Below are 27,949 nucleotides of genomic sequence, written 5' to 3' on the forward strand. Positions count from 1 at the left end.
AATTTGTGTGGTATCGTCATCTGTATGACATTGTATTTCACACCATGCCAAGTTCTTCAGATCATATTAAAACTCTTACTCATCACAAAAATGACGATATGGTTCTTTTAATGATAGAGTTCGGTTTCATTTCGTCTTTTGTAACTGTGTTGTGTACTTTTAATCGGAATGTAAATTATTAAGTTCCATTTTAGCTAACGACAATGGTGAATTATTTGGAGTTGTTGGAATTGAACTAGAAAAACTGTTTCGGAAAACATCTGAGTCCACCTTGGACCGTGGTTAGTTGAGAAAGTTCATCCGGATTTTCCGGTGTTGCCCCATTGGCAGTGGTGCTGGACAGAGGTACCTGGCAAGGGCCAACGTATAGTCGTGCACGTAAAAGATTCACTGGAAGTGGGAATTCGATATAACAGGAGGCTATGTAGCGCCGCTGTCCGGGGAAAAGTTTCCATATAGCCATTCCATTTTTGATAGAGCTAAACATTCATAAGCATAACGTTTACTTTAACAATGGCACAGTATTTAACGTCTTACCTTTGTCTCGTCGGAACCTTCGTCAGCAGTCTTAAAAGAGATTAACTAATTAGATAAAATGGTCGTGATGTAATATGCATTGTAGGGTGCGGGTGACCATATTTACGAAAATGTGTATTATTATATGTCGGGTATATCACACCATAATTGCACTATAAGTGTTCCTCATAGTGGAAAACCTGGTCGTGGGACGAGATTTAAAATGTTTATTTAACAAACATTAAAGTGCGCCAAAACAGCATTAGGTGTTACAAAGGGGAAACAGTATAAACAAAACTATATAAATTTAAAGGTAATTTCCATGGTTGTTTGTTGTTGAAATTTTATCTGAGAGATAATAATGGCTTCTTTTGGTGATTCTAATCTTGTAGTTTTCTAAGAATCCGCTTAAGAAGATCCGCATCGTCCGTTAAAGTGGGCGTCTTTTTGGCTTTTTCTGAAAGTAAACAAATTATTCGTGGATAATGGGCCTGGTAATGTTGCGAATAATCGAGAAACAATATTTATTTTCACGGGATAATTATTGTGGGTAAAACGCTTTCCTCTCCTCACTTCCAATTGTTTTTTTTTTATATATATATATATTCTATCTAATCAAGCTAAACTCTTAAATATAACATTATATCATTATCTTAAATTGCATTCAAATTGCCATCCGAAAATATCCTTTGTCTCCTCAATTAGTCCGTCTATCCGTCCACCATTTTTACCCTAAATGGCCTCTTAAGTAGAGTGTACAATATCAACTTTTCGGAAACATGTTGACCAACATTAATTCAACATACCTTGTATGCACTGGTCAACGTTTTAGTAGCATGTTTATCAAAGTATTTTTTTGTATCCGTTCAATGTCAGTTTCTGCCATATTGTCCTGACTTCAGGTAGGTCAGCTGGCTACAGTTCGTCAACAGTCAACTTCTCATCAAGACGACAACAAGAGATGTATGTGCATTCTTTCGGCAAAATATTGGTCAAGCAATATGTCTTGCTTGAGACGTATTCAACATTATCCAGCACGTGCATTTCAATGAGATCGTTACGCGAGATCAGATTTCCGACATCTTGTATAAACAATATGCGATTGGCACGTTGCCCGTATATTATTTGAAATAAATATGTCAAAGAATGACGTTACATCTGTATTTGAAGAGATGACATTCATTTTATAAGAAAACATACCATTCTCCAATTCAGCCTTAATGTGGGCAGCAGCTGGGGCGAATCGTTCACCATCTCTTTTCAACCTGAACAGAGTTTTCATAACATTGGTCAATATGTCCATGGCGTGATCTGGACTAAATGTATCTTCTAAAAAAAATATAGTATCGTTCGTTGTCGGAATGTTCCAATTTGTTAAACTTAATAAAAGAAATTCATAAAGGGACTACCAAACATGACATAAAACATTATATGAAGACACTATTCTAAATCATAACTATGTGTACATAAGTTTAAATCGGTCAACGCAAGACAGAGCTGCATTTGGCTAAATGGCTACATCTTCGATTGTAAAGTACATTTACTTACGCATAGCCCAAGATCCACTTCTTAATTATTCTAATGCATCTGTTATTATTTGAACCCCACTTGATCTGTATCCGCTAACATCGATGTACATATATTATCCCACTGTTGTAGTATTGTTGTAGTACTATATGGTGTATTTAATGAACATTTTGACTGGTCGGTTCTTATAATGTTTTACACACGACACCCGTCAGACCTTGAAGCTATGAGCTCAAATCTGGTCATACTTGAAAGCAAAAATACCGCAACCGAATTTAGAGTGCATGCTAATATTTGGTGTTTATAAATGAAATGGGGTTTAACCTCCTACTGTTCTGCTCCTATACTGGGCTAATGAAGACAGGCATACGCCATACAGTGTGCTATGAGGGGAATTTTGCCCGGGCAGCGGCACTATCGCCTACTCTTATATCAATTCCAACTGCCAGGGGATCTTTTACGTGCATTCCAATATATACACGGGACCTTGGTGTATATAAGGATACTCCTAGGAAAGAATAAATTCAAAGAGAAAGACCACCTTTGTTAAATACTAATATTTTTAATTTAACATGTATTATTAAAATATCTAGCTCTTATAGATTTAAAAATAAGTTACCTTTTATGCAGGCATCTTCCAAAACACTGAAAGTGTCCCTAAATTCTCCCGCGAAACAGTCCATATCAGACACTAAGGCTTCAAAAGATTTAATGCCAGCCATATCGTCTCTTTCTACATCTACACAGAAGAGAATAATAAAAATGAAATCGCACAAAAAATTTGAACTAGTAAAATTGAATTTTAAAAAAAAGGAGTGATCAAAATGTATCTTTAATATTATTACATGCAACGGAATTTGAAAGTTCGTCCAATTATTATCCTAACTAAAACATTTTCGTTTAGGTATTGCTCTCCGATACAGTGTTTTTAAAATTTCTAATGATGGTATTCTGCTTCTAAATTATTCAATAACGCCAGAACATCCCTGTACAGTTGACACCTATTACCCATTGTTCTCCGAATATGGGTCTGAGAAAAAAACGAGCAACACAACCAGTTTAATGTAGTCCTCTGGCAGAATATAAAAATGTCACCAACCTATATCGGATGCTAGTCTATCCACCTGTCTGCATCTGCCAGTCTCCTTAAACCCTTTGGCTTCTGAAAATATCAAAAAGAGAATAGACTCTGGTTTCTACGTTTAACCATTCAATCATTCTAGCCTGTATTGTGTTTCGAATGAAGGCATGACAGGAAATGGAGTTTAACGTCCTACTTCTCTGTACTGCCTGTTCTATATTCCTATCATATCGTATTCGATTTATAATATCTAAGCGGGGGGGGGGGGGTTAAAGCGTAGATAACAAGGTCTGTCATTGAGTCAAATGGCGTGGGTTCGATTCTCCACTTGTACGTAACAAAGCGAAGGGCCACACATCAAACCACCTGTGTTTTCTCTGGGTCCTCCGGTTTCCTCACACTTCTAAAGACCCCTATTATTGAAATAAAATTGAGCCATGCATATAATACTCCTGAAATGACCTAGTTTGTATAGAGTGGATGTTAATCCACATTCTCTCTCGCTTTATATCTAAGTCGAAGTATAAAGAAGCGGGGTCTGGAAATGTAATATCAAAAACACCACTTTACCATAAAATACGTAGCAGTGGATAACGAGCTGACAATGCTCGTAACCATTACGTCAGGAATATGGAACATAACACATTGGTGACATTATATGGCTATACTTACGAACGAAAAGTCGCCCCCATGTATCAAATACTTCTTTGGCAATTTCTCCATACGTATGAAATCCCTGGCCTATTACGGCTGCGGTGTTGCCCTCTATATCTTCCCATTCTAAAACGACAAAAAAATAACTTTTGCTTAAGATAGTAAGAGCTCATTCTGCCTATTGCAGATCTCTCTTTTGGTCACAAATATTGAATAAACGGTATTCTCCCAATACTTAGACAGTCATATCTTAGACACCTTAAAACAACAACATTTAAGGTTGGGTCTACACTGAAAAAAAGGACTTTTCAATATCTTAACACATACTTGTATAGATTTTATTTCATATAAGTAATTACGTCGAATTTTAAAATAACATTTATTATGTTACTTTATTATCTGTAATAATATGATTTTATTTATTGAGAAAATCTGAATGGTATTGGGGAACTGGCTTAGGGATCTGGCTTAGCCTATATGTAAAACCACTCTTCCTGAATTTGAATGTCGAGGAATTCACTTGATTTTTTTTTTTAAATATTTCTAATTATCTAATTACATATAATAAAAGGTTATTCTGATTCTACCCTTTGTTTATTTTCACATCTTGTCTCAGACAATAGACAGAGACATGTTATTACAATGTCTGCATTTGGGGGGGGGGGGGCGAATGGTTAACACGTGCGCGCTGTATCATAAGACCTGTCATTGAGTCAACTGGCGTGGTTTCGAATCCCCGGTTGTACGTGACAAGGAGTAGGGTTGCCTGTCCAACCTCGTGGGTTTTCTCCGGGTCCTCCGATTTACTCCCACTGCTAAAGACCCCTACGCGCAAGCGAATTATTGAAATAAAATTAAACCATGTTTTAGTCCTGAAATGATCTAGTTTGTGTCGAGTGGCCGTTAAACCCCATTTCTCTCTCTCTCTCTCATGTCTGCATTTGAAAGTGTCTGATTGATATCACCCCAAAAATCTTGGCACGTCAAAGAAAATGTGAACATTATAACAATAGTGTTATATCTAGTTTTAAGAAATGTCTGAATGGGTGTGGAAATAGTCGAGTTAATCTTTTTATTTAATTTAATTGGTTCATTAATCGGAATTGGACATTTATTGCTTACCTGTAAATAACCAATCAAAATGAATTACTCTAAAAAAAAAAGGGGGGGGGGAGAAAAATTTATTGCAGTATTTTGCGATATTGAACCCTATTTGTACTACAGAAGTTAACTGTATTCTTAAGCACTGTGGTAATTCCTTCCTGGATTAGTATTTGTCTTAGACAAATAATAATTCAAACTTCAAATGAGTTATATTCACTGGTAATTGCAAACTATAAGGCACAGGGAGTCTTGAGCAGAAAAGATAATAAAAGGTAAGACTTTTTAAATACCTATATTAAACTTAATAGGCTTAATATGGTTCTCAGATATGTGACGGTGTACAGACTGTACAAAACACATCTATACACTCGCTATCAGGTTATTTTGCTCACAGAGAAGCGGGTGTGTAATCATTAGAGACAGATGTAAACTTCAAATGAGCATAGATGTTTGGATAATTGCTTGGTGTGGTTCTAGACTCATATAATGACACCAAACTGGCCATTTGGTTCAATGTGCAAATTGGTGATGCTTTAGTTCTAGACGGAGAAATATAATTTCTGTTTGTCAAGTACCGAGAACAAATTGCAAAAGAATTTCTTTCACTGGAATCTAGTAAAGGGATGTCTTAAGGACTCCCAACTCAAAATGTGTCACACTGACGTTATTTTGACGTCAAAACACTTAGTCCGGCAGAACTATGGATGAACCTGGAAGTTGTACACAAAGATTTTTTTTATAATTGATTTTAGTAGCCTATGGTGTCCTCTTTAATAATTTGCCGATTGAACCTGGGTCACCCTTGAGCGTTTTGAGAAATTCAAAATGGCGTCCAAGACGGCCGTCATTTCAAATAATCACCTATAACCCCCATACTATTTTGTCTAGGATGATAATTTTGGTGTCTAGCCGTATGTTTTGGGGGCCAAGGAATACACCGAAATCATCCATTATGTTGTGGGGGGATTAGATGATAGTAAAATGCAAAATGCCAAACAATATGGCCCTTTAACTCGATAGCGGCGGTTTGGACAATAATTATTTCACCGAACCAAACTATATATTTATGGACATAGAAGCATATGATTGGTACGATAACACTACATACACGCCTAAAAGGGGGTCCAGGGCCACATGGGACGGCCCTGGAAAGAAGGGCACAATCTGTGTTTTGATCATTTAAAAAAGCAAATACCCCCACAAAACTATGTAATATTAAGTTTAATCCTTTAGTCGTGTGCCTGGTTGCAACCTGCGACTTCACAGGTGCAAAATACTATACATTCTAAGCCACCCCTACTTGGGGCGTCACTCGTGCATGCTGCTACAGCTTTGGAAGTGGTGAGAGCTTGATTGTATTCTCTCTCTCACTCGTCGGAGTAGTAGAATCGATGCTTGCACGGGCCACTGTGCATGTATTTATGTCATCTTGTTATGGACAGAGCTCTAGCAAATCGATGCCTGAAACACGCTGGTGGGTATGGACATCTAAAAGTCACCATCCCCACTCAAACATGGTAGTCTTGCTCAATGAATGATGCATTTACAGGGAACGTAAAAAGAGCTAATCAACAAGCCATTGCTGGGTGAAGGATACTAAATTGATAACACTACAACCGGCTCACATGCTCCGGGGTAACTCATGCAGTACGCTTGCTTGTAGATGCACTACGGATGGCTTAGAATGTACAGTATTTTGTGCTTGTACTGTCTTAGGTTGCAGCCAGAAATAAGACCAAAGGATTAAACTGAATATTGCCTAGTTTTGTGGGGGTTATTTCGTGTTTTGTGGGTAGAATTTGTTTGTTTAAATGTTCACAAAACAGCTTGTGTCCCCCCCCCCCTCTTTCATATGCTCCTTTATCCAGAAATATGTAGTTTGTCTCTACATATAGTTTGGTTTGTCTGGCATTTTAGATTTTACTATCATCTAATCACCCCACAACATAATGAATGATTTCAGTGTATTCCTTGACCCTAGTAACATACGTTTAGACCCCAAAATTATCCTCCTAGAATAAATACTATGGGAGTTATGGGGGATTATTTGAAATGGCGGCCGTCTTGGACGCCATCTTGAGTTTCGCAAAACGCTCAAGGGTGACCGGAGTTCACCCGGCAGATTCTGAAAGAGGACACCATAGGCTACTAAAATCATCCCCCCCAAAAAGCTTTATAGACAATTTCAAGATTCACTCAAAATATTCAGATTTGACGACCGGACAAACTGCTTTGATACCGAATAAGCGGGTTTGACGTGAGTTCTGGTGTCTTAAGAGAACTAAGAATAAGGGGTCTGAGAACTAGTTTGTTTTTGTAACACTGACTGACTGGACTGGAATCCAATCTGGTGAGTGAAATTCTATCTGCACTGTACATGCACAAGAGCATTAGGGGTGACCGAAATGTCCAACCGGTGAAGCTGAGCAGCCTGATTGATTACATTCGACCCCTTGGTGGTGAGCTTGACAACTTCCCCACCATTATTTAGGTTATTGTCGCAAATTATGCACGTATCCATGGCGAAATACGGCTCTTTTCACAAAATTAGCAAAAAACGTTTCAAATATCTGGGGGAAAACCCAGACTGGATTGCAAACCAATCACCAGAGCTTAACACAATGGTTCTCAACCCTTGTTTGCCAACGGCACACCTTGGAACATATGAAAAAATAGCGGCACACCTAGCTAAATATATATGAAAAATATTTGAATTTTGCAAATTAAAACATAGCAAGTCATAGACGGTATACAACCGCAGACACAGACTAGTCATAGACAAATAGAATGACTCAAATTAAATATAAAAAACCCCACAGCTAAGAACTTACCAGTGAATACTCGTTTGGGATCACGTTTTTTTCCCATTTTCTTAGTGTGTCGTTCAAAATTTCGCGGCTCACTTATGAAGATCTCGCGGCATACCTGTGTGCCGCGGCACACTGGTTGAAAATCACTGGCTTAACAACATCCCCACTATTATTTAGGTTATTTCCGCCAATTATGCACGTATCTATGGCGAAATACAACTCTTTTCACAAAATTACCAAAAAAAGTTTCAAATATCTGGGGAAAACCCAGACTGGATTCAAAGCCAATCACAAGAGTTTGACAACATCCCCACTATTAATTAGGTTATTGCCACCAATCATGCACGTATCCATGGCGAAATACAACTCTTTTCACAAAATTAGCAAAATAAAGTTTCAAATATCTGGGGGAAAACCCAGATTGGATTCCAGTCCAATCAGTCAGTGTCACAAAAACAAACTAGGTCACAACCCGCTTATTCTGAGTTCTCCTTGACATCAGAACTCACGTCAAACCCGCTTATTCAGTATCAAAGCAGTGTTTTGACGTCAAAATAACGGCAGTGTGACGTCATGACGTCAGGGCTTCACACCATGACCTGCTGGCGTTGTGATAATTTTATTTTCTGATTCGTTGATATCACTTTTGTATCTAATGATGATACATTTATTGCTCTAAAACGAGCCGTTTCCAAGATATGGAGGCCAGAAAGTCCAATTGGCGGCCATCTTGGATTTATGCTAATTATGAAAAACGCTACAGGGTTTCAGCGGACGATTTTGAGTTGGGAGTCCTTTAGACATCCCTTTACTAGATTCCAGTGAAAGAAATTCTTTTGCAATTTGTTCTCGGTAGTTTTGTATTTCTCTCCGTCTATAAGTAATAATGCTGCCTAACTAAAATCCTTTCCCTTGAATTCGCATGTAGCCATACATATGAGTCTCAAAATAATATCTATTGTTAAATTATGCTCTTTTCGCCATATTAAAGAGGAATTATCAATTAACAGTCGATAATTATAAAAATGTATTATTGTATGATGAAATCAACCTTTAGTTTTAAACAATTGGTGAACATTTCCAATGTTAATGCCTCTTTTATCAATATTTGTTTTTATATTTTTTTTTAAATTCTCCATTTTATTTGATTTTTATGCTTTATTTATTTTATCTATCTACTATTATTTGTCCTGTACCTTATCTATTAGTTCCCTTTTATGTACTGTAGACATTTGTAAATTCCTAATCTTTTAAAGGGGATATTTCTTCTTAAAAGTATTTCAATTTAATGCATAATTAATGTCTTTAGTGCTTGGTTTGGTTGTTATTAAATTTAGATATATTTCAAATGTATGTTTTGGGGGCATGGGGTAGGGATATTGTGTACATATCTATTATATTCTCAGTTCTTTTTTAAGGTTTATTGTAAAAACAATAAATAAATAGCTTTTTTTTAATTTTCTGATTGGGGATTGGGGGTTGTGAACTTTGCTATTATTGAACACAAATTTATTAGTATTGGAATTAACTTTGTTTATTAATATTCTAAATGTCTCAGTGCTTGTTTTGGGTTTATTTTTTCAATTTTAATAGCAATTTTTTTATGATTAGGGGGGGGGGGGGGATGTTTTCATTGTATAACACAATTTTATTAGTATTGGAATTATTAACCCTCGAGATGTCTGTTTAGTATTGATTTGGCAGTAATTTAATTTTTCATCTCATTTATTGAATAAATAATAATTTAAATTAACAAACCAAATTATTGTTATGTCATTTATCAAACATTACAGTTTAAACAGAACAAACGGGGGAGGGGTTGCACGGTAAAGGTTGCTATACTGGATATAAATTGGTAAAATCCAACACTAGATTTTGTTGGTGGTTATACACAAGTTTGTATGAAAAAACACAAGTTTCAGAAATTTCAACACAAGTTTCAGAAATTTTAAAACAAGTAATGTGTAGATTTTTACACAAGTTTGTGTTGTTTGATAAATTTTAACACAAGTTTTGTGTTGTTTCAACATTTAACACAAGTTTTGTGTTGTTTCAACATTTAACACAAGTTTGTGTTGATTCAACACAAGTTTTTTTGTCAGTGTACTATTTAGACATTTATTCACATGACAATCAACTCTTACAGTTCTTCTTTTTTCTGAGATTATTTATTGAATAAATATTTACATATTATAAAAGTACACTATATAATTGTGGGATCTGAAAACAAGCCGGAGCTTATATAAATTCTTCTTTAAATTATGAATATGTTTACGTCGTTGGTTTCCGTTAAGTGTATAAAAATACTTAAATTTAAAGTTTTAATGGATTCTTTTGTGGAAAACCACCTTCATCGCTTTTTTTTCATAACTTACCCTTTTTTCCTGTCATGATCAGTAATGCATCCGGTTTCATCGCATCAAAAGCCTGAACAAAAGCCTTAGATTTCTGTGCCCATCCGTGTACTCTTGATTTGAATTCCGGAAAGCCCATATAATCTGTAACAGATATTGACCCTTGACACAATTAAATCCTAAACAACAATCATAGAAAACATCAATGCATGTGTTTGTAATCTGCCTATTGGGTGTCTTTGGCTTCAAATGTTTTGTAAACTATTATTTAGACATTTATAAACATGACAAGCCTATGATCAACTTCTCTAAACTTTCGGATGGCTGAGATTAAATTGGATTAGAACACCCGCGAGATTTAAAAAAAGTAAGATAACTGAGACTTCATCAGAACTTCACTCATGATAAAGTAATTTGAATGAAATCTTCAGTATAATCTGGGTTTTTTTAACTATTATAGCTAGAACAACTAGCTCTTTATCTACATCTTACATGATTCATTTTTAAACGGCCAACTCTTATTTCGAATTCCAACTGTCAAGTGTTCTTTGAAGTGCATCCCAATGTGTACACGTGACCTCCGTTTTTCGTGTCATTTGAACGGGTAAACTCTTTCTTGTCAGGCCCTCGGTTCTGTGCCACGTACAAGGGGTAACCACACCGGAAAACTGCGAGAACTTCCTCGGCCATATCCACGTGCGAACCCGAGACCTCCAGGTTAGCGAGCCAGCGCCTTGAGCCACGGCCCCCTACCACCCCAACCCCCACCGGTTAAATCAGTAGACCCACATTATGCACAAATCATTTGATACATGTGGCCCTTTACTGTTTAGTCCAGCGAAATGGGGGCTACATAATCATAATATGCTTATTATACAAGACTTAACGTGCGTCGGATAACGCATTGCGTTTGTAGAGACAAACAGGTCTTTACGCTTACGGAAGTTTAAGTGGATACTTGAGATCGGAGGATTGGTGACCGAGTGGTCTGACGAAAACACTTTTGATCACTAGTTCCAGAGCTTGTACATGAAAAGGAGCCTGGTCGCCGGCTTAACCCCTATTATTATTGCTAAACAGTCCTGCCCACAAAAGTTGTTTAATTCACTCATTATTTTTTTATTATTATTATTTATTTACTACTCAGTCAAATTGATCCACCCTGAACCGAGTATTTTGGAGCCTAGCCTCGATCATCATTACTAAAGTCGGTACAATAAAAAAATATAGTCTCGGTTATCCATTTTTTGATTTAATCAGAAGCAGCAGACCGGATTCTAATCCAGTAAATATCTAATTAATACTTTAGACATTTCAGGCCTAAAGAAGGACCTGCAATAGATAATTTTAGCGTGCAATGTCTATTTTCTGTCTTGTCCGCAGGTTTATCTTTTGTTTTGCGTGTAGTGCGGTCCTCCTGCAATTCTATAATGTATGTTTAAATACGTGTATGTAGTGGACCGTACATTATATATCATAGATCGGGAGGTTGGGTGGCCGAACGGTCTGTCTGTCATTGAGTCAACTGGCGGGTTTTCGATTTCCCGGTTGTACGTGACAAGAAGTAGGGTTGCCTGTCCAACCTCGTGGGTTTTCCCCGGGTCCTCCGGTTTCCTCCCACTGCTAAAGACCCCTACGCGCAAGCGAATTATTGAAATAAAATTGAACCACGTGTTAGTCCCGAAATGACCTAGTTTGTGTCGAGTGGACGTTAAACCCCACTTCTCTCTATATATAAACATGTATATATATATCATAGACCAATAACGTTTGGGGTTCAATAGGTTCACACATTTGGGGTTCAAATTGGTTCTATGCATTTAAATAAATACTTTACATGTATACAATATAATCTTAATATGATACAAGTTATGGAGCAATTTGTCAAATAGGTTACGTTCTGCTTCAATATACTTTAATGTCTTCTACAGTTACATGAGACTGTTGCCAGGTGAATGCGATAAATATGTCTCGGGTCGACGTGTTTGCGATAGGTTTACTTTAGCTGTTTCGTACAGGCAGCGCAGAAAAAAGCGAACATTGTGAATTTCCAAAATCCTTTAACCACAGCTCCATCCATCAGTGACGTTGAAGTGTTACCTAAAGTATCACAGGATTTCCTTTTTGACCTGGCATTTACATCCACATGACTATTGTAGCATTCTAACAGATACTTACATTCTTCCGGTGGATTTGAGTTGTTTCCAGACTCCACACTACCTCCAGTTTCACCACCGACTTGAGAATTGTCCCCGGAAACCACCCTTTTTTCATACTGCAAAATAAATTGATAATTTAGACCAAATAAGTTTAATTCTTACTGTGGGCGAATAAAAATTCCGGCGATTAGATAACAATTATTGGATGACAGCAGCTTACCCTCACAACAGTATAATTGTACGTGCTAATGTGGGTGTAAAGTAAGCGTTCCGCCCCAATAACAGATTTGTATAATATAATAGTTCCATATTAAATAACACACCCGAGTGAGTAAAAATATATTGAAAAAAATTGTCGCAGAGCAGTGTTGCGTTGGATATTTTTTTCAAGCAAACAACTTCTAAGCAGGGCCGTATTTAGCGGGGGTGCAGGGGGTACATTGCACCTCCATAAAAATAAGGCGCCCCGAGAAATTGCGCCCCCACTTCATCCCCCAAAAAACAAAAATTATTTGACAATCTTTCAATTATAAAATAATACACTTGATTATAATAACACAGTGATGCTCTTAAGGCACTGATCAGTCGATCGGTTTTAAGGGCGCCCACACGCCAATGGGTTCGTTTGCCCTGATCGAAACTTTCTTATATCACATACGTGGAGGCTATGGCGCCCCACCACTCTGCTGCACCCCCACTTTTAAAATCCTACATACGGCCCTGCTTCTAAGTTATAAATTCTTAAATTGACTACAGGCCTCGTTTTACAACGACTTTAAATTTACAAATTTAACTGATGTGGCACAATTCATATAAATATACCATGGATATAAATCTTGATATGAATCGATACACATAATACAGTATAAAACTTGTAGGAGCGCAGCTTTAATTACAATTTGGGTGTTCAGTAGTCATGAATATCGATTACACATTTGCCAGCCATCAAACTGTGGAAAACAAAATCATCCAAACCACCCCTTACAAGGCTATAATTACACCCATTCTATAGTCATGGGTATTGGGTTCACTTATTGAGTGTAGCTCTTTTAGTTAGTTACCTTGCGAAACCGTCACATTTTACAAACATTAGCTGGGGCGTGACGTGTACACTGCTAAACAAAGCTTATCGTTTTTGTGTGCACCCATTTTCATAGGTTTGAATGCATGGAGTGGGGTCGAAATAATTAAATGCAAAGCACGGCAAATGAAACGATTATTGTGCCTAAGATCTAATATCTAACCTTAGATGATAAGTTCTGTCAAGTAGCATGGTTTCCATCCCAGACATTAAGGTGACAAGAGCAGGGTTGTATTGCATATCTCCGTCGATTTTCACCGGAGCCACTCCCTCTCTGCAATACACCATGTGTTAGTCCCGAAATAACCTGGCTCGTCTTACCGTTCAGTTGACGCTAAGCCTAGTTCATACAGAGAATACACATTTTTTAAACTTTGCTTATCGCCGGTGATTTGGTATCAAACTTTGGTTTGTCGATACTAAATACTTTCAGTCTGTGCCGCGTGAGAATGAGACAGATATCAACAATCCTCTCCAATTTGCCTTCGAAAGATTATAATATATGTAGTAGGTGCAAATGAACCGCACTACATCTTGCGAAAACTGATGAAAACTACATACCGGGTTTCTGTTGTGTGATTGGTCGGAACTGGAATCAAGTTTGGCTAAGGTTCGAAGCAATTCATCGTTCAGACTATCTGCAGCTGATGTCACCAGCGCCAAAGTCAAACATACAGCGACAAAAAGTAACGACTTCATCTTTCTTCACAGGTTCTGTTAGTGGTGTATTGTAGTCTGCAAAGGCTTATATACCTACCCAAGATAATGGTGTATTACAAAGCCTGGGTACGAATAGAAAAGTATTTCGAAATGCCTGTATGTGTTTCTTTTTTTTTGTTACGGGTGGGTGATTTTTGTTACGGTAGGGTGATTACAGTAATTTAGATAAAACTCGACACAAGTTTGCTGATCCGTACAGTATATTCTAAAAACTTTTAGAGAAATTTCTTGTTAAATTTAGTGAAAACTCTGATTCAAGCCATTTATTTTATTTTATTGTAGTTTAATTATTAAGAAACTGTTCTTCCTTTGTATTCCCTTATTGAACTCTTTTCAAACACCGTTTATCAGAGAGTTGAACATTAGTTGTAACCCGGCCAGTTTGTATTTTTTTTCTTTTTGACAGGAATGCTGCTAAATTTGATGTTTATTTGTACGGGTATATTCAGATAATGTAACTAGGGGCAGGTGCGCTACGAAAGGGAAATTTGGAAACTCGGCTGATTTTAACCAACGGTTTGTTGCTATGTTGCTTATGTGACACTTTTTAAGATTTTTTCAAATACTTTTGCTGGTTTAGAAGTGACAAAAGAAACATAAATTGACATTTTTTTACCGCCTCTTCTATACGACATAATTCTGTGGTGCTACTCCTTCATTTGAGGGTTGGGGTTGGATGGCCGAATGGTCAGCACGCGTGCGCTGTATCATACGGTCTGTCATTGAGTCAACTGGCGGGCTTTCGATTCCCCGGTTGTACGTGACAAGGAGTAGGGTCGCCTGTCCAACCTCGTGGGTTTTCTCCGGGTCCTCCGGTTTCTTCGGGCTGCTAAAGACCCCTACGCGCAAGCGAACTATTGAAATAAAATTGAACCATGTGTTAGTCCCGAAATGTGTCGAGTGGACGTTAAACCCCATTTCTCTCTCTCTCGCATTTGAGGGCGTGTGAAATAGCATTATTTGACGTCCGTTTCCACCGAAGTGATATCGCAGACGACCATGTGATGGATATCGGGTTTGGTATAAAGACTAAACAAAATTGGCCCAGAACGGATCCTTGGCGGACACCGAAGCTAAAGATGGGCAAGCTGATGATACATTTTTCATGATAACAATTTTTGGAAGACCCATAACAGTGACAGAGATTCGAGTCTATGGATTACCGTATTAAAATACTAATATTTAAATCATTTTACGGTATGGCTGTTTCCTTAACTGATGGGAACGGCCATGATTAATATATTTTCCTCATTATGCTCTGCTAAACAAACTCAACCCTTTTGCACAAATAGACTGACGGACACGAAGACAATCAGTATAACATTTATATCGTGGAAAATAAAAATATTTAAGAGTTTACAGTACGCTTACATATTGAGATTGTTTTAAATGGGCTGGCCATGAAATTGTATACCTCGTCACACATTAAAGGCAATTTCTACCTCAAGGTCGAATTATCAACAACAAAATATTTGGCAGTTATAAGGCTGAACTTTACTGACCCCTCCATATAGTACACCCTCAATAATCATCATAGTAACATAATCATATGCACCATTCAAATTATCAACAAATGACACGGGCGATAATAATGCTTGACACAGACTAGGACATATCGGGGTGAACACACGGTTCAATTTTGTATTATTTAAAAATTCGCTTGCGCCTAGGAGTCTTTAACAGTAGGAAACTTGAAAGCCCTGGCGACCCTGCTCCTTGTCACGTACAAGCGGTAAATCGAAACCACGCCACTTGACTCAATGACAGACCTTATGATCCAACGCACACGCGTTAACCATTCGGCCACCCCATATCTTAATTTGTACTATTTCTATTTTTCTCGTTTTCTCTTATCTAGTGACATTCAATTACTTTCTTGAATTATCAGATATCCTCTCACAGGTTCACATAACAACGTTCACATAAGGAATTATTAGTGAGCAGAAATTCGCCCTTGTATCTGTTATCACTCGTCACTTCAGTCAGTTATGTATAGGATATTAACCTACCCGAGGTTGATATGATACAGAACACGCGGGCGAAGCCCAAGTGTTCTCTACCATATCAATCCGAGGGCGAATAGGTTTATATCCAACATATACAACGCCATTTCACCCTTAAATTTAATGGGCTCTTCTATTAAAAGGTAACAATGATTGGATAATTGCTGGTAGTCTGGAGGCTCAGCGCGGGGTGGGTGTCCATCAACTGGCACAAAACCAGACCCAACTTTTCTAGAGTAAAATTTTGCGTAGAATACGATGCCGAGTGGTAATCAGTCCGCCTTTGGGGCGTTTTCGAGATATTTGGGATCAAAGGTAAAATGGGTTCATTTGCACTGAAAGTGAATGCGCGGTCATTCCTGTATCATGAAAATAAGCTGAAAATGATCGAAAGTAATCACACTTTCAATAAAAGTGTAAACTTGCTAAATTATTGAAATTGTGATTACTTTCGATTATTTTCCGCTTCTTTTCATAAATAGCGAAAATATCCGAAGTAATCACGTGAATGTACGTGCATGTTTTTGTTTATACGTCGCTACTTTGGAGTAATTGAATTGAAAGCAAAAACAAAATGGATAGTAATACGAAGTCAGACGAATAATCAATCCTTTTTAGCCAACATATTGACGATGGAATAGATGTGAATACAAATACTTTAGAGGAAATTTCAGAATCGAGGAAATTTCTGATTTGTGCTCCACATATCAATTATTACACACGTCAATGGTGTTTATCATTTGTTTTGTTAAATTTTCCTCCTTCGTGAAATCACAATCAGTTCCTTGGTGTTATTTCTATTATTACATGTTGTCCATGCGTATTTACCCTTCTTAAACAAGTTTTCAAGACGTTTGTCAACAGACCTATATTAAATCTGAGCTGTTTATATCCTGGTACGGCCATATTTGAAACGTTCATATCTACTGAAGATGTCTAATGGTAAGATATTTAATATTTAGATATTTCTTTTGAGTATTCCTGTAATATCTTGTGAGATATTCAGTCCAGTTGTATTAAATGATAGTACAAACATTCACTGTAGCAGTTACACGGGGACTTTTGGGTGTTCACTTATCACAAAATAAGCAACTATTTTATTCAATTCAAACACTTACCAGATTGATTAATATATAGGATCACATACAAATTTTATTTAAATCGGCTGAAAATTCTAGACGATATCGCAATCTCAAGCTATTTGAAGCTAAACGCATCAATTTCAATAAAATTGGATGAAAAATATACTTTATCTTGACCAAGCAATTTAAAAGTTTATACTCCTGATAGAAAGACTTAGTCTGTGTAAAATGGGTATGTGCCTATAGGATAGAAATGAGACGTTTATTTACAGGATACCATCGGGAACTGTATCATTGGAAAAGTCAGGGATTTGACTCCGATATGTGAATTAACGTTTTAATGTGAATATGATAGTCTCGAATTTCGTGTTCTCGTGAAAGACGTTAAGACGTTGAGACGGCTGTCTTTTCGGATCCATGCATTTCTTACAATCCCCTTCATCAGTAAGGAACAGACGTGTCAACCCCCAGATATGAAAAGACAGGAGACCACCAATGAAAAAACAGGAGAACCTAGGAGATTTGATTTTTCATCAAATAACTTCATTTTTATTGATCATATGCTAATACTAAATGTCTTTAGCACTTTTTACACTGTGCACTCGTTTTTGCTGCGTACAAAAATGAACAAATGAAAATTCCCTTTGGGTTTCGGGTCAATAATTTAAATGACAGAAGAAATTTTTTTGAAATATTTTGCGAAAATATACATAAATGCTACCCAAAAGACTTTAATACGGTACTCCAAAAAGTGTTTTCACGAGTGGGTGTTAGTAATCGAACCTATTCGAAACGTATAATATAATTTTAAACTCATGTTGCATAAAAACGTAAAATATTGAAAACTTTAATTATTATAGATGGTCAACCACTGATCTGCAATTTAAAGGACAATATTGGTGTCAGTCATTATCACATATGTGATAGAACTGGTTAAACACGTTCCAAATATAATTTTAACACAGAGATCATTGCTACGATATAGATGAGTAATACGGGTGTCAAGAATCGGAAGTTATATAGAGGAATAACTCGTGTTTTCCTTTGGCGTTCGTCACTTCCGATTCATGACACCTTAAATTTCGTACACGAAATTGTGTTCCATCGCCTAGTTTTGCGCGGTCTTGTTATAGTGATCACCCCCATCGTCATACAATTACCTTGGCGTTTCACACATTATGGCTCCTAGTGCGTTAAAGTCTGTATTATCTGGCAATGAACAAAGTTTCAACACCAAATATTATATTTGGGCTACTTCTTGTTTCTGCGTTTCTATCAACATGTATCTATATTAATTTTAAAAATAAATGTTTTCTATCTTGTTTTGTTACATATTTTATACGATTTCTATATAAATTAATTTTTCATTCTTTTTTCTGTTTGTTTTGATATTGTTTTTATGAAAGAATCTAGACCGTATCATCTTTTTTTTTAAACAATATTTTTATTCAATAAATCCGAATTTGGGCTGGGAAACAGGCTATGTCTATGTGTAACCCCTCTCTCTAATTTAGATACATGTATACTTTATAAATATATTATAAAAATATACAACATATAGGATACATAATGGATAATATAGAGACTTGGATGAATGTACAGTGTTCAGGGCTTGAGATAACTTAAAGAGTTGTTTTATGGAGATTTAAATCTTTTTGATAAAAGAATAAATTGTTGGACTTCTTGGAAAATGAGTGTGTTTATCTCAGGACTAAATGTTGTTGGCCAATGCAACAGACAACAGATTGTTTTATGATTATGTTGAAGGTTGTGGATTGTCTGTTGTCTTGCATCTGAATATAAGTGGCATACGAGTAAATAGTGTTCGGTATCTTCGAATTTGTGACCGCAGAGGCAAGCAGGGCTATCATCGTCTGAGGAATTTATGGCCTTGTAGATTTGAGCAGCATATATCTTAGTTTACAGTGGATTATTTGTAATTTTATTTTCCCTAGATGGCACGATGGTATCTAATTTGTTTAGTGAGTTTCCAAAGATAGCAAGGGATCGAGATTATAATCCGTTATACGCTGTAGCCTAAATGGGGTGTTTTTATGGAAGAATCTATTTTAGCTTTATAGAAAGGGTATATAAGTAGGGATAATAAAACCACCAGACCGTTGTGTGCGATATCACCTCGGTGGAAGCGGACGTAAAATACAACTAACACACACACCACCAGACCGTATAATCTGTTGTTATAAGCTGTAGTCGAAATGGGACGTAGTCGAAATTGGTGGGTATCATTACGTATATTCGTTGTTGTCGAATCGGAGACAATATATAGTAGTAGGATCGAGACTTTGGTTATGTATTTAGGTGTTCGAATTACCAAGGAAATTTGTCTATAAGGATTAAGAAATATCAATCTGATTAAAACACTGATCCCATTTTGTTTCGTTTTTTATAGTTCAAAATTTCGTTTTACTTGTCTTCACAACACTAGGATCTGGAAGAGATGTTATATAACACGCTTTCTAGTTGAAGTGAGGGATCAGCCAATGAAACGGTCTGCTACGGCGAGTTCTTGGCGTGCGATGCACGAAACTAGAAACCTCAACGTTGATTGATTATTCAATGTCTAACGTCATAGGGTCAAAAGCCGTTCGTACGACCTCTGACGCCACCTTCCACATCAACCGGTCAAATCTTCATAATTAAAGAAAAATAATCTGTAATCGGGTTTTTATTTTTCAAATCTATCGCTCGTAAATGTCAATTATGCTCGTGTTATATTGTTATTTAGTGTATTTATGTGTGCGTGCTGCCTAGTGAACCGAATCGTTTATAGCGGTATACCAGATTCAAAATTCTAAATTGTTAATGTCGTGGTATCGTCTAATTCCTAACTTCTGTTCATTTAATTTCTAAATTAAGACAATGTATAGTCCAATGTCTTTTTCATAGACGCCCTGCATGCTTAGTATGACAATAGAACAAATTTAGAATTCTGACACTTCTGCCTTGCAACCATCATTATAAAGTCGTTTGGTGTCGCTACTGCGTACCCAATTTGGTGATTGACAATCTGGTTAAAACACAGATCCTATTTCGTTTCGTTTTTATAGTTCAAAATTTCGTTTTACTTGTCTTTACTACACTTGGATCCGGAAGAGTTGTTATTTAACTCGTGTTCTGAATGGTGTCAGGGATAAGCCAATGAAACGGTCTGTCACGGCGAGCTTTAGGCGTGTTTTTCACGGAACTGTGGATAATCCACTAGTAACATCAATGCTGATTGATTAATCAAATGTCTGACATCAATTGGTCATAAGTCGGTCTTTTGACCCCTGACGTGACCTATTGCTATAACTTGTCAGATCTTCATGTAGTGTAGGCCATCGAAAGTATGTAAAAACGAAACGAAATATAGATCTGTATTTTAATCAGATTGGGTGATTGAGTACCTGATCTGGGACACTACGTTGATAAAAACGACTCCTTCCAGGGCTGGCGGAAGAATTCTTGATTGGCGGGTGGGGGGGGCTACCATCCTAGGACTTTAGACGAGGACGAAGGGGCCGCCTAGGCCCCGGAAGCTCATAGAGGTCTAGATCGTCAGAGACGTTTTCTGAGCGATTTCTGGCTTATAAAATTACTTAGCATTGAAGTGAAATATTATTTTTCTAAATCCCTTGCCATGCAAGCACAGTCGAAGATGGTTTCCTGCGATGCTGAAATATGTGCATGTGGGCAGTCTAGAGGTCACAATTTTTATACGATTTTGATGAAACTAACAATGTATTTTATACCCGAAAGTCCTATATCTTGTGGAACTCTTGTGGTGAAAAACACCACAGACCAAAAAAAACTGTATCAAATTTATTTCAAGTCGAAATGAAATGAAATGAAATGGGGTTTAACGTCCTACTGTTTTGCTCCTAAACTGGGCTAATGAAGACGGGCATACGCCATACAGTGTGCTATGAGGGAAATTTTGTCCGGGCAGCGGCGCTACGGTCTACTCTTATATCGAATTCCAACAGCCAAGGGGTCTTTTACGTGCACGCCAATTTGTACACGGAACCTCGGTTTTTCGTCCCATCCGAACGACTAGACAGATGTCCTTGTCAGGCCCTACGTCCTGTTCACTAACAAGGGGAAACCACGCCGGAAAATCTGGATGAACTTTCTCGACCAATGGTATTTTTTCTATGTCCAATTTTGTGGTAAAAAACGCCACAGACCCAAACGCTCTATCAGAATTATCAGAAGTCGAAAATATTGTGGAACCCTTGTGGTAAAAATCACCACAGACGCAAAACACTCTATGAAAATTATTCTTAGTGGAAAATCTTGTGGTGTGTGGTACTACACAGGCATATAGGGAGGTCTGAGAAGAAATTTGTGAAAAAAAGGTCCAATTTTTGTGGAACTCTTGTGGTGAAAAACACCACAGGCTCAAAACACTAAGTCGAAAACCTTGTGGAATGTATTTATTTTCAGAAACCCAAAACCTTGTGGAATGTATTTATTTTCAGAAACCCAATATCTTGTGGAACTCTTGTGGTGAAAAGTTCCACACAAGATGAATGGCGTAATGGACTGTAACTTTCTGGATTATGACCCCTAATTGTACTATAAATAGCTTGTGGACACTCTAGAGGTCACCATTTCTTTTATCTTATTTTCAAAACCATTCAAATATATCCCCGTTACATCAAAATTATGGTTGAGTCCGCATTTCCTGAAAATCAGACCGAAATTTTCAGTCAAATGACCACCCCCTTTTACGCAAATAGTATAAAAGCATCTAGAGGACAGAATTGTTATCCGATTTAGATGAACTTAAAACGAGTATCATTGGCTCTTGGATGAGTTGACCGACTGCCTTTTACCCAAAATGCGAAATATTTATGAAGTTTGTGGACCATTCATGGGGTGACAATATTTGTCCGATTCATGAGATGAAACTTAAACTATGTGTTAAGGATCAGCAGTTCGATTTTGGTACGCATCAGACGTTACATTCTAGAGCTACAGCCCCTGCCTATTGATTTTACTCATTCCCCATACATTTCTCGGAAAATGTGAGCGTATTTTGCATTGTAACCGCTTGTTTTAACTGGTCATAACTGATAGCATTGAATTATTTGATAGATAAGGGACGCAAGGAAAGAGTGTAAGACAAACTCTATCCCGTCGTTTTTTGTTTGTGCTTTTTAATTTACACAATTTGTCATAGATACAACGGAAGTGCTATGGAGTTGAAATAAAGATCGACTGTTCAGTTAACTAATCGTTACCTTCGCAATTAGGATTTTCTTTACCCAGGGATCAGTATAGAGCATGGTTGATAACAGGGTTTTCTTCTGAAAGTCTACGTTCTAGAAGTCTCACTTCTATCTAACGGCATAATTACTTGCGTGCCATAACCTAGAGAAAGGAGTACTTGCGGCCAAATTATTGGGGACTAAAGCCCCCTCGCCCCGACCCCACCGGGCCCGCCTTCTTTGTCAGGTTGAACGGTTGGATGGGGTGCTAGAAGTGAAACAACATCGAACATGATATAGTTTTCAAAAAACTATGTCAAATAGGCTATACAACATTTGTTCAAACTTATTAGGATTTGGAGAATATATTCTGTAACTGCTCTAAAAAAAATGGCACTTCATAATGATAAACATTTTTTTAAAAAATATTTCAAAGATATAACGTTTAGAAACTCCAAATAATATGGAGATGAAACGGACTTTAAAGGAGACCAGGATAATCTGTTCATGTGGATACCTACCCAACTTACGTTCATGGTAGTTTTTTCCAACCATATATTATTTAAGCTGCATTAAAGCGGAATGATGGTAGATTACATAAAGTTGACAATATTTGGTATAATAGTTGAACAGATGTAAAGGGAATATGATGAAAATTCCAGTCAAATTACTTCACTCAGAGCCGAGAAAACCTCATTTTAATAACACTGTAGCCTCGGTTGTCAATATTATCATTATTACGATGATAAACAAAGCCTCGATTATCCATTTGTACGGTTAATCATCAACGGTCGTTGAACTGCAGATCTGATTGAAATCTGTTGAAAATGGTAGGTATTCGATGGCACCGGGAGTTGATTATGGTCTTGGCATGTTAAAGTTACATTCTCACGAAAGTATGTATAGGGTCCAATAAAATTATCCCAAATTTGGTATAATATGGAAAGTAAAGACACACAATCTTACTAGAAACGTACTAGGTTCCCTGAAAAACACGCATTAGGTATAAATAAATTGATAAATGTATAGTGACGGCATACCTTTTGAACAATAGCAAGATAAAATAATTGATAAAGTTTTTTATTGATTCTTTAGAAACAAATCTACCCAGTCAGTATGATAGCGACTCTGGATGTGATCCAGCATTCATTGCTGAACAGCAACGTATACTTGATGAGGCTGCTGCCCGAGTTCAATCTAGAACTGCCGAAGACGATGACAGACATACATCTTCACTTATTCGACCAACCCCTGACAGAGCTAGACCAGAGTATTATGTGCCCATTAGTACTCAAGATGTGGTGGTACGTTGGATGTTTGTATTTTATTAGATTTACCAACATTGTTTTAAAATGTTTTTTTTTTTTATTAGATTTACCAACATCGTTTATAATAGTTATACTCCAAACTATCTTTGAGTAAAAGTCCCTTGCCATTGCTGTCTTCATTTCGACTACCACGTCTGAAGAACTCATAGTAATACAACAATCCTTGGTTGATAGACATGTCTTCCCTTTATTTCAAATTGGGTCATTTATTTGCACAGTAATGACATCGGTAGCAACCAAGGCAGATGTTTTATATAATTTAGGGGCATGCTGCTTTATCATATTACTGGTTGACATCGTGCTATTGGGTTACCTTTCAACTATTAGTTGATACATTTCAGATGAACCAGCCTGTGTTGCCCACAGTAACAACACAGAAACCAGAGTCCCACATTGGGTTATCTGTTTTCACGTTTTTGTGTTGTTGTATGCCACTGGGATTAATAGCCATAATCATGTCTTTAAAGGTAAGTTCTGTTTGATTTGTTTGTTCTTTTTGGAGTAATGAAGAATTCTAATCCTGTCTTTTAAAGCTTATAAACAATCCCTGCTATTTCTATTCGTCTTTTGTCGCCACCTTTATCAGTCAAGTCTCCCAAGTACTTGTAAACAGTCTACGGGTCTGTAATATAATAAGGTGCGACATGTTTTACCTTAATGTTGCAATCTGATTAAAATGAAGATCTATATTTCGGGGTTTTTTTTATACTTTCGATGACGCCACTGCACGACGATCCGACCAGTTGTAATGGGAGGTGGCGTCAGGGGTTAAGCGATCGTTTTTTGACCCTATGACGTCAGACAGTTGATTAATGAGTCAGCGTTGATGTTTCTAGTGGAATATCCACAGTTCCGTGCATAGCACGCAAAGAACTCGTAGTAACAGACCTTTTCAATGGCTAATAACTCACATCAACCAGAACGCGGGTTACATAACAACTCTTCCTAGTGTAGTAAAGACAAGTAAAACGAAATTTTGAACTATAAAAAAACGAAACGAAATAGGATCTGCGGTTTAATCAGATAGTTAAGGTTGTAGTAAACATTTTATTGCTTAAAGTCCCGATGCGCCATTGGCATTTGTCGCTAAAATACCATGGGGGTTGGATGGCCGAATGGTTAGCTCGTGCGGGCTGTATCATAAGGCCTGTCATTGAGTCAACTGGCATGGTTTCGAATCGCCGGTTGTACGTGACAATGAGTAGGATCGCCTGTCCAACCTTGTGGGTTATCTCCGGGTCCCTTTGAAAGAAATTACTAGGCGGGATTTGGCATTAGATATATTTGTGGCTAGCGTGGACGACTTTGCTGTTGGTCGGCGTAGTCCTAGCCTCTGTTTACTTTTGGGAACAGTATATGAATACAGAATCCGAGTCAGATTTTAAAGCCGGAGGGTGTAGTGACCAAAACGATGCATGGAGTAGAGTGCCGTTACTGTCATCGCCTTGTACGTGACAAGGCGTATAAGGTCACCTACCCAACGTCGTCGCATTGCCCCGGGTTTACCGGTTTCCTCCCACTGCTAAAGACCCAGAGCACAGGCGTATTATTGAAAATTGAACCATATGTTAGTCCTGAAATGACCTAGTTTGATCCGGGTGAGTGGACGTTAAACCCAATCTCTCTCCCTCTTTCAACCACAGGAGGTTTATAATGTCAATTTATTGAACACACTCTACACACCCTGACTGCATGATACACTTCGGTTAAAACTATATTTGGATGACGAATGATTATGACAGAGTATGCGTGTTTCTTATTAGTGTTTGAATGAGTGAAGAAAATGGGGTTTAACGTCCTACTTTTATGGAACAACCGGGATGTTGCAGATAGTATCGCTGATTGGGGGTGGGCTGGGGATTTAGTCTATGCGCTCGTTCTGTCTCTCCTCCCCGTTTTTCTTTATTGTTGCACGAAACGTTGTAAGCCCATCAGTCGCTTCCCCAGATAATTTTTCTGTATCTTTTTCTGAGTGTGGGCGTATATATTGGCGTCGCCCCTGTACGTCCACAATTTGTTTGTGGACACTATACAGGTCACAATTTTTATTCAATTTTGACGAAGCTTGAAAAATAGATTTATCTCCCAAAGAGCTCGGTTACTTTCGAAATTCGCATGTATCGGACCGTAACTACATGGATTATGGCCTATGATTGTACAAAAAGTCACGTGTTTATCTTGTAGACACTCTAGATGTAACAATTGTTATCCGATATTTGTCAATATCCTACCGCAACTTCCTGGATTATAGCCCCTGATTGTATCACAAATCGCATTTTTTTTTAGCTCGTTATAATATGTCCATCTCTTGCAAAATGTAGGCGTATCTTGAGCAAATTTCAAGACCCATGCAGTAATTCTGCCCGCAACCTTCTACACTTTTAATGTTTTAGAATGTTGAACGTTTTAATTTTTCGGTTTCAATGTATACAAACTGGGCTTAGTCGCAATCTGCGGATGAGCCGCTTATCCGGAACCAACAGCAACCGTTTGACTGTGCGTCCGTATGTTTTGTGTTTACATGATTCTTTTACCTCGGATCCATGGTGATGTATTCAGAAAGACGTTGACTCGTTAACCTGGAGGTCCCGGGGTGGATCCAGAAGTTGACCGAGAAATTTCCTCGATATTTTCTGGCGTGTTTTACCCTTATCAGTGGTGCGAGACGCGGGGAGCAGGGCATGGAACGGGGTCTAGTTGTTCGGGTGGGACGAAAACCAGCGGTCCCATGTACACATTGAGGTGCACGTAAAAGAACCCTTTACAGTTGGAATTCAAAAGAAGAGTAGACCGTAGCGCCACTGTCCGTGTAACATTTACCTCCTAAACTCTGCATGGTGTGTGCAGGTCTTCATTAGCCCGGATGGGGCAGAAATATAGGACGTTAAACCTCATGTGAATAAATGAATGGCTAAATAATAGTTGATACAATCTGATTAAAACATAGATCTTATTTCGTTTCTCTTTTTATAATTCAAAATTTCGTTTTACTACACTGGTATCTTGAAGAGCTGTTATATAAGCCGCGTGCTGGATGATGAGATGGATTAGCCAATGAAACGGTCTGTTACGGCGAGTTTTTGGCGTGAGGTGCACGGAACTGTGGATAACCCACTAGAACTATCAACGCTGATTGATGAATCAAATTCTGGCGTCATAGGGTCAAAAGCCTCTAGTATGACCTCCGACGCGACCTTCCACTACAACTGGTCAAATATTCATGTAGGAGGGACTATCGAAAGTATAAAAATGAAACGAAATATAGATCTGTACTTAATCAGATTGTAGTTTATATAGCATTTGATGCTAGAAGAAAGAACTGCAGCTCTTACATAATGTATGGTTAAACTAGAATTACTGAACTGCTTTATTACAGTCTGCTAATGCCTCAGAAAAGGGGAAGTATGAAAAAGCCAGATTCTTCTCCAAAACAGCTCATTGGTTTAACGTGGCATCCATCGCAACAGCTTTAATCATTCTGATGATTGTTCTGATTATTAAAAACGTTAATAAGTAAAGCTACAGGTATTATGGCTATTAGAGTAACAATCATATTTTCAACTCCACGGCTTACACAAAGAAAAGGGTACACTTATTACAGTTAGATTTTTGTTCTCTGAAATTTTATATGATTTGTTTTGGGTTATTTTCTAATTTTATTTTACACATTTGTTTATGTGAGTTGTGTTTATGAGTTTTAGATGTACATGTCTTTTTTATTGTATTTTGTACATTGTCTGTATATCTCTCTTTTTTATTTCGATACAAGTTTTTATATCTATAGTGTAAAGCCGCCCGCGACACAGTATTGTAGAAATGGTGATATATAAATAAATAATTATTTTCATTAGAGAATAAAGTAAAGGCAATTGAGATTAAAAGAAGATTATTTCAGACCGAAATTCAAACCAAAATTAAATGCACTGAAATATTTTTATAATCGTATCATTTCACTTAATTTGATACTTATGTAATCGACGTTATATTTTATATATCCATGACAATGAAGAAGAAACATGTTGGTAATAAAATAAAAGATTTGGAACTCAATTGGTATTATTTACTTTTACATTATACCATAGAAATATATACTGACATATTTCTATGATTATACACAATACCACTATGGGTCGATTAAGTCCATTTTAGTTTTTTGTTTAAGCTTCGAAAACAGAGTCTTGTAACATTTTGTCAATATATTATTGCATTTTTCAATAAAATACAAAATGGAACTTTCAACAATTTTATTATACTTCTGGATGAAATTTATTTAGAATTTTGTCGAGTAATCCATTGTGGCTGAACTAGTTAAACACA

At 37.3% G+C, this 27,949-nt stretch overlaps 2 long non-coding RNA genes across 2 annotated transcripts; one reads left to right on the forward strand and one right to left on the reverse strand.

The window, feature by feature from the left end:
• Positions 1-729: 729 nt before the first annotated feature.
• On the reverse strand, positions 730-14,061 carry LOC126830771 (uncharacterized). The gene is made up of 8 exons (XR_007683973.2): positions 13,848-14,061; positions 12,225-12,321; positions 10,068-10,190; positions 3,797-3,904; positions 3,143-3,205; positions 2,663-2,782; positions 1,717-1,845; positions 730-973 (listed from the first exon to the last, which is right to left on the reverse strand). It is a non-coding gene; the product is annotated as an uncharacterized LOC126830771 (long non-coding RNA).
• Positions 14,062-16,818: 2,757 nt separating this feature from the next.
• On the forward strand, positions 16,819-27,682 carry LOC126830774 (uncharacterized). The gene is made up of 4 exons (XR_007683976.2): positions 16,819-16,951; positions 23,400-23,608; positions 23,974-24,099; positions 27,009-27,682. It is a non-coding gene; the product is annotated as an uncharacterized LOC126830774 (long non-coding RNA).
• Positions 27,683-27,949: the final 267 nt, after the last annotated feature.

The sequence above is a fragment of the Patella vulgata genome, chromosome 8 (genome assembly GCF_932274485.2).
Source record: "Patella vulgata chromosome 8, xgPatVulg1.2, whole genome shotgun sequence".
Taxonomy (NCBI): Eukaryota; Metazoa; Mollusca; class Gastropoda; family Patellidae; genus Patella; species Patella vulgata.